This window comes from Heloderma suspectum, chromosome 17 (genome assembly GCF_057233095.1).
Source record: "Heloderma suspectum isolate Gila_16-S chromosome 17, 16-S_ref, whole genome shotgun sequence".
NCBI classification, from domain to species: domain Eukaryota; kingdom Metazoa; phylum Chordata; class Lepidosauria; order Squamata; family Helodermatidae; genus Heloderma; species Heloderma suspectum.
The window spans coordinates 10147939-10162402 of record NC_139474.1 but is presented as its reverse complement, the minus strand read 5'-3'; positions in this window follow the sequence as shown (position 1 = coordinate 10162402).

Genomic DNA, 14464 nt, shown 5'->3' with positions numbered 1-14464 from the left:
TTCCATCCTCCATTACCTTGCTGCCACACCCCCAGCATCTGCCGCCTGTCAGGGTGGAAACTGAGCCCATAGAACCCCAGAGCAGTTCTGATTCTGAGGAGGAACAGCAATCCGTGGGAGAGGAGCGCTCTCATCTCTCACAGGCACAGAGATTCCTCCTGCCAGCATTCCTGGGATAGATAGTGACCCTGGCGGCGAGAGAGTGCTGGAGGGGGGCTTGCTGGACGCTCAACGCCGATGCAGGGAGCGACGACAATTAGCGGGTGCGGAAAGGAGGCGTAGCGCTTGTTTGGCGTGCAAGCAACGGTTGTGTCCCGAAGACCCAAGGGAAAGAGGGAGGATCTCTTCCTAGCCCATAAGTTCAGGGTCTTCCCGTGATTCTCCTTCAAATGGGGACCATTTAGACCAGATAGCAGAAAAGATAGCAGAGAGACCAGGCTACTCTGCTATCTTTTCCCCAGTGCTGTTCCTTGCTTAGTCGCTGGTGATTAGCATCTGAAAGAGTCATTAAGTTGTAAAAGGATTAAAGCCTTGAAAAGAATCCTTTTGTCTGTGTCTTGAGTTAGCTATTGAAGTAGACTGAAAGAGACAGCTAGGGCGCTCTTGACACCGCCTGAGGTAGTCACCTCAAGTTGCCTAATGGGAGAGTCGGCCTTGAATCACAGAGGGACCAGTGGTGGCTGGTGTCCACTGGGGCTGGTGGGGCGGAAGGCAGGGCACTTGCTCAATATTCCACTGAGATTGCTGGAGGAGGACAGAAGTAGGTTGTGTGTGGAACTTCGCAGCTGCATGCTATGCATTGGAGCAGATGTGCCTGGTTATGAGGGGATTGCTCTGCCTCAAGTGGGTTGGTGGGTCACTGCCCCATTTGCCCCCAATACACAGCCACCTCTGAGAGGGATACCCACCTCACTGTTCATTTCCTTCACTGTTCCCCACTGCCACCCTCTGCGCCGGTAAAACTGGCAAGGTTTGGGGGAAAGCATTGTTAGTTTCCCCCTACATGGATCACTGCCTTGTTGTGGCGAAGGGGCTCGCATAACTCAGTGAAGCCATAAGCTATGCCATGCAGGGCCACCCAAGATGGACAGGTCATGGTGGAGAGTTCTGACAAAATGTGGTCCACTGGAGAAGGAAATGGCAACCCACTCCAGTATTCTTGCCAAGAAAACCCCATGGAACGTATCACAAGGCTAAAAGAGATGACGCCGGAAGATGAGCCCCTCAGGTCGGAAGGTGTCCAATATGCTACTGGGGAAGAGCAGAGGGTATTTCCAAGTAGCGCCAGAAAGAGTGAAGCGGCTGGGCCAAAGCTGAAAGGACACTCAGCTGTGGATGCGTCTGGTGGTGAAAAGAAAGCCCGATGCTGTAAAGAACAATATTGTTTAGGAACCTGGAATGTCAGATCAATGAATCAAGGTAAGCTGGAGGTGGTCAAACATGAGATGGCAAGATTGAACATCGACATCTTGAGAACCAGTGAACTAAAATGGACAGGCATGGGCGAATGTAATTCAGGTGACCATCATATCTACTACTGTGGGCAAGAATCCCTTAGAAGAAATGGAGTAGCACTCATAGTCAACAAAAGGGTGGGAAAAGCAGTCCTGGGGTACAATCTCAAAAACAACAGAATTATCTCATTACGAATCCAAGGCAAACCATTCAACATCACAATAATTCAAGTCTATGCCCCAACCACTGAGGCCGAAGAAGCTGAGGTTGATCGGTTCTATGAAGACCTACAACTTCTAGAACTAACACCAAAAAAAGATGTCCTTTTCATCATAGGGGATTGGAATGCTAAAGTAGGAAGTCAAGAAATCACCGGGATAACAGGCAAGCATGGCCTTGGTGTACAAAATGAAGCAGGACAAAGGCTAATAGACTTTTGCCAAGAGAACACACTGATCATAGCAAACACTCTTTTCCAACAGCACGAGAGGTGACTCTACACATGGACATCACCAGATGGTCAATATCGAAATCAGATTGATTATGTCCTTTGCAGACAAAGATGGAGAAGCTCTATACAGTCAGGAAAAACAAGACCTGGAGCTGACTATGGCTCAGATCATGAGCTTCTTATTGCAAAATTTTGGCTTAAATTGAAGAACGTAGGGAAAACCACTAAACCATTCAGGTATGACCTAAATCATATCCCTGATGAATATACAGTGGAGGTGAGGAATAGATTTCAGGGATTAGACCTGATAGACAGAGTGCCTGAGGAACTATGGACGGAGGTCCGTAACACTGTTCAGGAGGCAGCAATTAAATCCATCCCAAAGAAAAAGAAATTCAAGAAAGCAAAGTGGCTGTCTGATGAGGCTTTACAAGTAGCTGAGGAAAGAAGGGAAGCGAAAAGCAAGGGAGAAAGGGGAAGATATATCCAACTGAATGCAGAGTTCCAGAGAATAGCAAGGAGAGACAAGAAGGCCTTCTGAAATGAACCATGCAAAGAAATCAAGGAAAACAATAGAATGGGAAAGACTAGAGATCTTTTCAAGAAAATCGGAGATATCAAGGGAACGTTTTGTGCATAATAAAGGACAAAGAAGGCAGGGACCTAACAGAAGCAGTTGAGATTAAGAAGAGATGGAAAGAATACACAGAAGAACTATACAGGAAACATCTTAATGTCCCTGATAGCCATGATAGTGCGGTCACTGAATTTGAGCCCGACATCCTAGAGAGTGAAGTCAAGTCGGCCTTAGGAAGCATTACTAACAACAAAGCTAGCGGAGATGACAGTATTCCAGCTGAGCTATTTAAACTCCTAAAAGATTATGCTGTTAAAGTGCTGCACTCAATATGCCAACAAATTTGGAACACTCAGCAGTGGCCACAAGACTGGAAAAGGTCAGTTTACATTCCAATTCCAAAGAAAGGCAATGCCAAAGAGTGTTCAAACTACTGCACAATTGCGCTCATTTCACATGCCAGCAAGGTGATGCTCAAAATCCTACAAGCTAGGCTTCAGCAGTATGCGAACCGAGAACTACCGGAAGTACAAGCTGGGTTTCGAAGAGGCAGAGGAACTAGAGATCAAATCGCCAACATTCGCTGGATCATGGAGAAAGCAAGAGAATTCTAGAAAAACGTCTATTTCTGCTTCATTGACTACGCTAAAGCCTTTGATTGTGTGGATCACAACAAACTCTGGCAAATTCTTAAAGAGATGGGAGTACCAGACCACCTTATTTGTCTCCTGAGAAACCTGTATGAGGGTCAAGAAGCAACAGTAAGAACCGGACATGGAACAACCGATTGGTTCAAAATTGGGAAAGGAGTACGACAAGGCTGTATATTGTCACCCTGCTTATTTAACTTATATGCAGAGTACATCATGAGAAACGCCGGGTTGGATGAATCACAGGTCGGAATTAAGATTGCTGGGAGAATTATCAACAACCTTTGATACTCGGACGATACCACCCTAATGGCAGAAAGCGAAGAAGATCTAAAGAGCCTCTTGTTGAGGGTGAAAGAGGAGAGTGCAAAAGCTGGTTTGAAACTCAACTTTAAAAAAACTAAGATCATGGCATCTGGCCCCATCACTTCCTGGCATATAGAAGGGGAAGAAATGGAAGCAGTGACAGATTTTATTTCTTGGTCTCCAAGTTCACCGCAGACGGTGACTGTAGCCATGAAATTAAAAGATGCTTGCTCCTTGGGAGGAAAGCTATGGCAAACCTCGACAGCATAGTAAGAAGCAGAGACATCACCTTGCCGACAAAGGTCCGTCTAATCAAAGCTATGGTTTTCCCAGTAGCAACGTATGGCTGTGAAAGCTGGACTATAAGGAAGGCTGAGCGCCGAAGAATCAATGCATTCGAACTGTGGTGCTGGAGAAGACTCTTACAAGTCCCCTGGACTGCAAGGAGGTCAAATCAGTCCATCCTAAAGGAAATCAACCCTGACTGCTCATTGGAAGGACAGATGCTGAAGCTCAAATATTTTGGCCACCTAATGCGAAGAGAAAACTCTCTGGAAAAGACCCTGATGCTGGGAAAGACTGAAGGCAAAAGGAGAAGGGGACGGTAGAGGATGAGATGGCTAGATAGCATCACCGATACAATGAATATGAACTTGAGCACGCTCCGGGAGAGAGCGCAGGACAGGAAGGCCTGGCGTGCTATGGTCCATGGGGTCACGAAGAGTCGGACACGACTTAACGACTGAACAACAACAAAATTGTTAGTTTCATTGGAGGGCAGATAAGAGGAAAGGCAAAGGGAATCTAGGTTGGGTGAAACTCACCTGGTTTTCCAATCACAGCAGAGGTTAAAATGTGTGTGTGGGGAGGATCATTCCTAAATGTCTACAGAAGGGTGGATGGAAAACTAAAAACATGTTTGATAGAACAGGCAATGTAAAGAAAACAAGCCAAAGAAAGAAAACACTGAACAGCACCACCAATCCAGGGAAATTGGAATGTGGTTGAAAATTGATCTTCCTATATAAACATCTATACAGTTTTAAGATTTACAGAAGCAGATTAAAAGTTTCTGTCTTTCATGCATGCAACCCAAAACACGAGAGGGGCTTTGGAGTCCTATAAGTGGATCTTTCTTTCTTTCTTTCTTTCTTTCTTTCTTTCTTTCTTACATTTATATCCTGCCTTTCCTCCAAGCAGCCCAAGGTGGGTTACATGATCCTCCTCCTCTGCATTTTATCTTCACAACAATCCTGTGAGGTTGGTTAGTCTGAGTCAGTGACTGGCCCAAAGTCACCCAGTGAACTTCATGTCTAAGTGGGGATTAGAACTTGGGTCTCCTGAGTCTCAGTCCAATACTCTAACCACTACACTACGCTGGCTCTCCTGTGGTCTCGGTCTAGCCACTGCACCACACCGGCTTTTGTTGCAATTCGCAGATCGCTTCTTTTATTCCAATGTGGGTTGTTGGACTTCTGCTTTCCAACTTCTGAATCTGGCAATGTGGCATGTAGCAGAGCAAAGATGGGCAGACGTTAGGCTTGCAAGACCTACTTTGCTTTTTACTAGAACCTCAAAATCCACTGATGGGAGCCAGGTGCAAAATAGTCACTTAAATGGGGTAAGACATTTGCTAAGAATTCAGAAATTCTTAAATGGGGTAAGACATTCACTAAGAATTCAACAGGGTGCTGTTGCACTCGTCTCCTGCTTGAGGGCTTCTTGTTGACAGCCGGTCAGGCACTGTGTGAACAGAATGCTAGACCCTTGGCCTGATCCAGCACAGCCCTTCTTCTGTTCTTATGAGAAGGAGAAGATGGTTGCATGTTTTCCTCCTGCCATGTAAGGGCAGGGAGGGATTTTAAAAGATACTCTTGACATTATTTCTTACCAGTGCCACAGAGGAACATACAAACAGCCATGCTGGATCAGACGAAAGGCCTCTCTAGTCCAGCATTCTGTTCCCACAGTGGCCAACCAGATGACCCACATATAGGATGTGAGTGCAATAGCATCCTCCAGCCCATGTTTCCCAGCAACTGGTGTCCATAGGCAGACTGCCTCTGATACTGGAGGTAGCATATAGCCATCTGGACTAGTAGCCATTGATAGGCTCATCCTCCATTAGTTATTTGTCTAATCCCCTTTTAAAGCCATCCAAATTGGTGGCCCTCAATACATCTTGGGGCACCAAATTCCATAGCTTGAGTATGTACCGTGTGAAGTAGGAATTATTTCCCACTCACTCACTGGGGAACATGGCTTCTCCCATAGTAAAAGGGGGAGCATGAGATTGCTAACAGAAGCACCCAGGAAATTAGAAGAGTTTAATCCAGGGATGTTGAACCTTAGGCCTGTGGACCAAATCCGGCCCTCAAATAGCCATTCCCCCTTCCCCTGGCCCTGTCCACTTCCCCCCGAATGCTGATCATTTGGTGGTTTCCTGGCTTTTGCATGGTTTCCTCCATTCTAAAAGGTTGAATTGCCTCTCCTAAGGCTTAGTTATGGACAGGAAGAGATTTATGCTAAAATATGCTCGCATTTTGCCTGCCCCTTTTGCCTTTGGCCTCGCCTACCACTGGAATGTGGCCCCCAAGAGCTTCTCTGAAATTGAATTTGGCCCTTGGGCTGAAAGAGGTTCGACACCCCTGGTTTCATCTATTTCCTATGAAGTTTTCCTCCCCATTTAAGAAAAAAAAAATCCTGCAAAGTGTTCTGGATTTGTTAATGAAGATCAGAAAGCAAGCAAGCAAGCCGTGATTAGGTTTCGTCACATAGCTGTGCATAATGCACTTCATGCACTCCATGCACGGATTACGTCATGAGAGAGGAAGTGTATGTGTGTGTATGTGTTTTAGTAATTCCTGTTTCTGGTTGGGTAACAGGAAATGGTTAGCAGGAAAAGATGCATAAAGATTCCCCTTCAGACTGATCAGTCATGTTTGTGTGCCTGGGCACACTCAAGCTGAGCAACAGCTGGCATGGCATTGCATGGCAGCAGCGTGTACATTCTTCTGCATCCATTAAACGTGTCCCGTCACTGTCCGCAATCGCAAACCCCCCAGGTTTCTTCCTCATGTGCCTCCTCCTCCTCCTTTACCTGTGTGCTTGCAGTTCTGCAGGCAGGATTGTTCTGAGCATCTTTGCACCAGCAGTGTAGCAGTAAAATTTGAAGTGTAGGCGTTAATTGTGACAGTCCCCATAGCCGCCGCCCCTGCCAAAGAACCATGCCCCCCCCCACACACACACATACACAGCCAGGGGAGGCACAGAACACTTTTGGCAGAGATCTGAAGGTTGAACCCAGAGGGCTTTTGAAAATAGGCTGAGGTCACCCTCCGGTGCTCTATGTGGTGGTGTGTGGTATGTGTACATGCAGGGCTGGCCCTACCATTAGGCATAGCGAAGCAGTTGCTGCAGGCAGCAGATGCTGGGAAGCAGCAGCAAGGCGTTGGAGGAAAGGCCTGTGTGCCATGCAGCCTGTTCTGTGCCTCCTACATTAGCCTGCTCCTTCCAAATGCAGGAGTGGAGGCTGTCCCACCATCAGTGCTGAAGGCAGATTGATCTCCCAGCCCAGTTGGCTTTTATCAGTGGAATGGGAGGGGGCGCCATCTTATTCTTTGCCTTAGGCAGCAAAATGTCTTGGGCTGGCCCTGTGTACATCTTTTGAATGCTCCTCCATTGGGGGGAGGGGGGGCGCAGTGGTGTAGTAAAGGCAGGGCTCGCAGGGTCAAAGCCCCAGGAGACCTTTTCATTAGCAGGGATGCTGACGTTATCTGCTACTGCTACCCTGTTCCCTCTGAGTGTAGCTCCAATCCTCACAAGTAGCTGTGGGGAGACGAATTTTCCGAGCAACAATATATTGTTCCCTGTTGTAATCAGGGATGTATGAGAAATTTGTTTCAGTTCATTTATGATCAGGATCAAAAGTACACCGAAGTCTGTACATTTCCGAGCTTGTAATGTGATTTGCAGACCAAAAAGAACATGCGTACAACAGCATGTGTACATTTGGAAAAAGTTCATGAAAAAATGCATACTTTTTAAAAAATGCACACAGCTACGCTTTAATCAACAGGAGAAGAATGCATGCATGTAAAAAATGCACACAATTGATGCATACATTTTGAAAAATACACACAGAAATACACACAGATTTTCATGTGAAAAGAAACAAACAAAGCTCACAATCTGATACGGACTCGAGTTCAGATGGAATTCTGGAATTCAGAGGATTTCAGTTGTTTCACACAGCCCTAGTTGTAATGCAAAGTATGTTGGAGTGGCTTGGTTTTGAATGGGCAATTAAGACCCGTTAGCATTACAAAAGACCTGCTCTTGGTGGAGATGAAAACTGCTAGAGCTGGTTTGGTGATATGAATCAATGTAGCTGCCCGCATTTTTGGACTCTCCTTTTGGGGGCAGAGCTACGGAGACTGTCATGATGAGCGCCTGCACTTCAAAATTTACCAATACATCACTGCGTGGTGGCGGGGAGAGAGAGCCTATAGAAAAATAGCATGTCAGAGTTAAGCTAAGCCCTTTTTATGTACAGCCTGTGGCTGGAAGTGATACAACAGGAAAAAGTCTACCATTCAATTCTGCTGATGGTGCTATACACTGATCCTTGGTCAGGCTCTAAGGATATATGAGTAATTGAAAAAAAAAAACCCTCTTAGAACACATGTACTCCTTGCTCTGCCTCACGTTACATACCCATACATTCTTGATGCGGCCAGCCTTGGCTTGCTTTGTTGCACCCCCCTGGTTTCTGCCCTGCTCTGATCCAACAATTCTGTCACCACATTCATTCCCACACGTAAGCTCAGCGGTTAATTTTATCTGGGAGCAGGTTTGACTCATGCTTGAACCGTCTTCCTTTCTTTATTGGGTAATATTTATTGGGAGGAAAGCAAATTGCTGTGTGTCATTGGAATCCTTGCGGCTAACTGAGTAAACAGCCCATCCTGCCCAGCCTTACAAAAAAAAGAAGAAAAGCAGATGGAATGGTACAGGTATAGCTACATGTATATGTTCCATCTAACCCGCTTTCCCACGTATGGTCCTGATATTTGTGTAATGCAGTGGCTGCAAATCAGGAAGTCACTGGATCAAATCTCACCGCTGCTATGAACTCACTGTGCAAGCCTTAGGCATGCTGCTCTCTCTCAGTCTCAGTTGTTGTTCCCTACCCCAACATCTGAACATAAGAAGAGCCCTGCTGGATCAGACCAAGGGTCCATATAGTCCAGCATTCTGTTCACACAGTGGCCAACCAGCTGCCCACGAGAAACCCACAAGCAGGACATGAATGCAGCAGCACCCTCCCACCCATGTTCCCAAGCAATTGGTATACATAGGCATACTGCCTCTAATACTGGAGGCAGCACATAGCTATCAGGACTAGTAGCCATTGAAGGCCTTCTCCTCCAGGAATTTGTCCATCCTCCCTTTAAAGTCATCCAAATCGGTGACCCTCACTACATCTTGTGGTAGTGAATTCCATAATTTAACTGTGTGCTGTGTGAAGATCTGCAATATGGAGAATAATGGTACTGCCCTACCATTACAAGTTGTTGTACAAGATAATATAGATGAAGCTCTTTGGAAACTCTAAAACTGGTATACAGGGACTACTTGGTAGTGGCCACACAGTTGTGGAATTCTCTCCCTGGGGATATCTCACAGACTCCCTCCTCTTCCCTTTTTTACTCTAATGTCTTTTCTTCTCCAGGCAAAAAGCACGTGATCTATTTTCTAGGCCTTTTAAAACTGTTCCAGGGCTGCAGGCAAAAGGGATGGGGTCAAAAATGCCAGCATGGTTTAGCTTAAAGCTCTTACTGCCAGGGACTAAGCTTTAGGAGAGGCATTTCTCAACCCTTTAGGATGGGGGGAAAATGGCACAAAAGCTGGGAAACTGCCAAATGATGGACAATTGGGGGAATGCGGGTGGATCCAAGAAGGAAGTGCGGCCATCTGGTGAACCCTGAGGGGCCAGACAGAGACCCCAGGTAGGCTGGTTCTACACCCCATAAAATCATAGAGTTGGGAGGAACCTTGAAGGTCAGCTAGCCCAGCCTGCTACTCAGTGCAGAATCTGCAATGCAGGATGCAGATGAGAAATGGCCGCCCAGCATCCGTTTACACAACTCCAGCAGAGGAGAGCCCACCATCTCCTGAAGAAGTCTGCTCCAATGTCAAACAGCTCTTGCCCTTAGGAAATATCTCCTAATGTTCAACCAAAATCTGCTTCCCTGCCATCTCCACCCATCAGTTCTATCCCAGCCCTCTGGAGCAACACAGAACAAGTCTGCTCCATCTTCTGCATGAGGTTGAAGTTCACCATCATTTCTCCCCTTAATTTTCTTTTTCCCAGGCTAAACATTCTCAGTTCTCTCCACTGTTTCTCACCGGACTTGGCTTCCACACCTCTCGCCATCTCGGTTGCCCTACTCTGGACACGCTCCAGTTGGTGTCCTCCTTAAAATGTGCATTGTACTGTTAACGGTGTCTTGACTTTTAAAATAGGGCAGGATAAGCTACTAGAGTCTGACTGAAAGCTGATGTGATCACTGGAATGCCAATAGAGATATTTACAAGCCAGCCCGGCCCAAGACATTTTGCTGTCTGAGGCAAAGGACAAGATGGCGTCCTCCATTCCATATGCAGAAGGTGACAGCTGAATCTTATTTTGACGCTGGTGATGGCTCACTTGCCACCACCCCTGCCCCCTCCCCCAGCATTTGCCGACTGAGGCAGCTGCCTCACTCTACCTAATGGTAGAGAGGCACTGACTTTGTTGGTGAGAGCAGGGGCGGCCAATGGAGGGGGGCACTTACACATCACCTCCAAAAGAGGAGATGCATCACCGTAAATGAGGACCAAAAAAGGCACCAATCTGCATAACATTTGCATAGGTAAATTTTGCTGTTGTTCAGTCATTAAGTCGTGTCCGACTCTTCGTGGCCCCATGGACCATAGCACGCCAGGCCTTCCTGTCCTCTGCTCTCTCCCGGAGCGTGCTCAAGTTCATATTCATTGCATCCGTGATGCTATCTAGCCATCTCATCCTCTGCCGTCCCCTTCTCCTTTTGCCTTCAATCCTTTCCAGCATCAGGGTCTTTTCCAGGGAGTTTTCTCTTCACATTAGGTGGCCAAAATATTTGAGCTTCAGCTTCAGTGTCTGTCCTTCCAATGAGCACTCAGGGTTGATTTCCTTTAGGACGGACTGATTTGACCTCCTTGCAGTCCAGGGGACTCGTAAGAGTCTTCTCCAGCACCACAGTTCAAAGGCATCAATTCAAATTTAGAAATAATCACTGTAATTTAAATAGAAACACAGCACATCTTATCATAGTAGAGAAGACTGAGTAGGTGACCTACTCAGACTGCTGTGCAGCTGCTGCTAACTGTAGATGGGCAACTTCAAATCCCTGCTCTGGTCTCCTTTCTCAGGGTGCTTTGATTTGGACTGGACAGAGGTGACACCTCTATTCAAATAAGAGACTATGCTCTGCCAGCTCTCCAAAACAGAGGACTCCCCTCTGTAATGTAGGTTGCCTGGCCACCCTAGGGGGTAGATCTCACAAAGGGCTTATGAAGCTTTTTCTCAGGAAGAATTTCTTACATAGAAGCCCAGCGTGTTTTGACATTGTGAACACCACTCAAGACAGTGTTCTGGCTGAACATATGCTCTGTCCCTCCTAACTCCTTGTCTGTTTATGCTTTTTGGGATGTTTTTCTTTACTTCGCTCCATGCCAGGGACAGAAGTGAATCATATGTGTCTTTTAAAAACTTGGCTAAAGTCATTCCGGCACAACACACACCCCACCCACCTCCGAGTGCTGGAGGGCGGCACTGGGTAGGAAATGTTTATGGACTTTGGTGGGGAGAGACGGGGGAAAAATTAGACATAAACAGTCTGGGGCTCAAAAACACAAGGATAGACAGCGCCAGTTTCTTTTGCACACTCCCGAACATGAGCACCAGGGTACCACATTCATGCCCACAAACCCATACAGCCTACATTTGGTTCCTAAACACGAGTACCGGCATGCAGTACACAGAGAGAGAAATGGGGGGAGAGAGAGAGAAAGAGAGAGAGAGAGAGCAAGAGAGAGAGAGAAAGAAAGAAAGAGAGAGAGAGAGAGAGAGAGAGAGAGAGAAAGAAAGAAAGAAAGAAAGAAAGAAAGAAAGAAAGAAAGAAAGAAAGAACTGTATCTTCAAAACAGTTGTGATACAGGATGCCCATAATGGGATCTCCCGATTTTATTTTGACTTAAAAGCAGCAGACTAGAATTACATTAGGGGTCCCATGTGTCATCCTCTCTTTGAAAGGCTTCAGAGGATAGTCTTCTGTTTCTAGGTGTCCTCTAAACGAATGGTTGTGTCCAGTCCAAATCTGTTATAAAGAACCATAAGAAGCCGAGACCTTGAAGATGGCCATCAACCGTTAGCACCTGAACAGCAGAAGGAGCAGGCAGGCCTACTGGTGACAGCCTGTCCCATCATGGTGAGATATATTGAATATAGGGCAACAAGAGAGAGGGCCTTCTTAGTGGTAGCACCCCACTTTTGGAATAAACTCCCCAAAGAGATTTGCCTGGCACCTATGTAGTTATCTTTTTGGTGCCAGGCAAAGACCTTTCTTTTGGTTGAACTTGATGGCCTTGTAGGCCCCTTCCAACCCTACTATTCTATGATTCTATGATTTTCTCCCAGGCATTTTAGAGACCTAATTCTAGTTTATTATGACTCCTTTATCAATTCCTGTGCTGTTTATTGTTTTGCATTATATTGTATTTTATTCTTTTAAAGATGTGGGTTCAAAAAATGGCTTTGTGTTTTGGAGCTCAGCCCCCATCTCTGCCTTGTACTTCTGTTCTTGGGCAAGTTACTTTTCTTTTAGTCTCACCAGTTTGCCTTCTGGGAAATGAGTGTTTTGTGACTGGCCATGCCCACCATGACAGCCATTTTATGAATGAGCAAGGGCTCATGCCACCGTGGCAGCCATTTTGTGAGAGCACCGACAACACTCTCAACATTCCAGATGTGCCCACCGACCCTGTAGTAGACGTAGTTTTTGCTTTTTCTGTTTTAAAGACGTATACTTCAGGGCTAGCTTAAGATATTTTGTTGCCTGAGGTAAAGGATAAAATGGCACACAAACACCCAATTCCACATTCAGAAGCTGATCAGAGTGATCGCTGAATTTTATTTCAACACTGGCGATGGGACAGCGACCACCACCACACCTGAGACCAGCAAGGTAGCTTAGGAGGTTCAGGGCAGGCTGCATAGCAGCCATAGCTCCGTCATCCAGCACCTTATTGCTGCTCCCTTACCATCTGCCACCTGAGGCAGTCGTCACTTTGCTTTACCTAATGGTCGGGCCGGCCCTGTCAACTACCCACCCAGCCTCACACTCTCAGTGTGTGCTTTTCAGAGAGGTGGGACAAGGCCTAATAAGAACATGGGGCTGAGTTTAAATGAAAGCCAGGGGAGGGGAACAACTAGATATTGGAAGCTTCCAGATGGACACTACTAATCAAAAGGCATTGTGCAGCTATTCTGTCTTTCTCTCCTTAACAGATTTTTTGTAGTAAGAGAAAAGACAAAAGAAGTGGAAAAACACGGGAGAGTCACAGGTAAAAGACGATATTATCTGGACACCCTCCGCCCATTAGAATTCCATGTTTGAAGCAGGGTGACTGCAGGATGAAAGCTTAGCCTGGAAGCAGGGCTGGTGTCAAGGGTGGGCCTGGTCGGGCACCTGCTGAGGGCCCACACCCCAGCAGGGGCCCACTGGCAAGAGCCCCCTGGACTTGCTGCACCTTTTCACCTTTGCAACATGCTTGTTCACCTGCCTCTCACTTTGGCCCAGACAACGGTGCTGGTGAGAAGGAGAAAAAGCAGATGCCCCTGCCTGCTTGCTCACTGGCTCTCTGCCTGTCAAGCAAGCTAGTCGGAGCAATGCTGAAAAAGTGGATGAGAAACACGTAGTAGCTAGTAACAATGGTGGTGAGAAGGCAGACTCACTGGGGGAGGGGGCCTATTGAGTAAGGACCCTCTAAAAGCTGGAGCCGGCACTGTCCTTGTCTCCATTGATGCTCTGCTGGATCACTGTAAATAAAGCAAATATTACAAAGACATCAGTAAGTCTCCAGTGTTCACATAAGAACATGAGAAGAGCCCTGCTGGATCCCACCAAAGGGTTGTCCTCCCACCAAAGGGATGTCCTCTTATCTGAAAAAGAAAGCTGAGGATGCAACCCTATCCTGGAATTATTACACCGGCAAGGGGCTTTAAGGTTTGGCAGAAGGCCTGCTCTGCCAGCGCAACAGCGAATACACTGCTGGCTTGACAGATATGCAGCTGGAACTCTCCCGATATGTTGCTGGAACACTTTGGAGACATGGGTGGGATGATGGGCGATAGAGGAGCACACTTACAGAGTCCGTGTGAACTTCTGCCAAGGCAAAAAGCTAGAGGGGCCACTGTCTGAGTAATTCCCATTGGCAGGAAGAAGGAAATGATCTTTTACAGATTTGAATAGCACCCATAATTTATTTTTTAACTTAAAAATCCTCACACACAGTTACCTTCCTTTTACTTTGAGGCAAAGGACAATTGAACAAATCACATTACAGATCCTCTGTTTGATCATCTCCACACAGACACAAAACCGCAAGCAGGAAGGAACATTTTGTCTCCAACACAGAAGTAGTCATTTTAAGTGAAATCTGGGCCTTGTTAAATACTCTCCACAAAGGGAATTCATTCACTTTGATCAAGCCGTCTTCCAATTTTGGTTTCTATGTGACCAAGGAGAAATCTTGATTTAATTCAAGGATGTCCAATCGTATTGGGAGCAGAGGAGGCCTTTCCAAGTCTAGTTTTAAATTCCTCGCAAGCAGCTGTCTCCACGGTTCCATTGAGAAAAACTCAGAACAAGGGGGGGGGGGAACCTATGAATGGAGCTTGGGAACAATCTCCCAATGCCAAGAAACCAAATTAGATGCCTC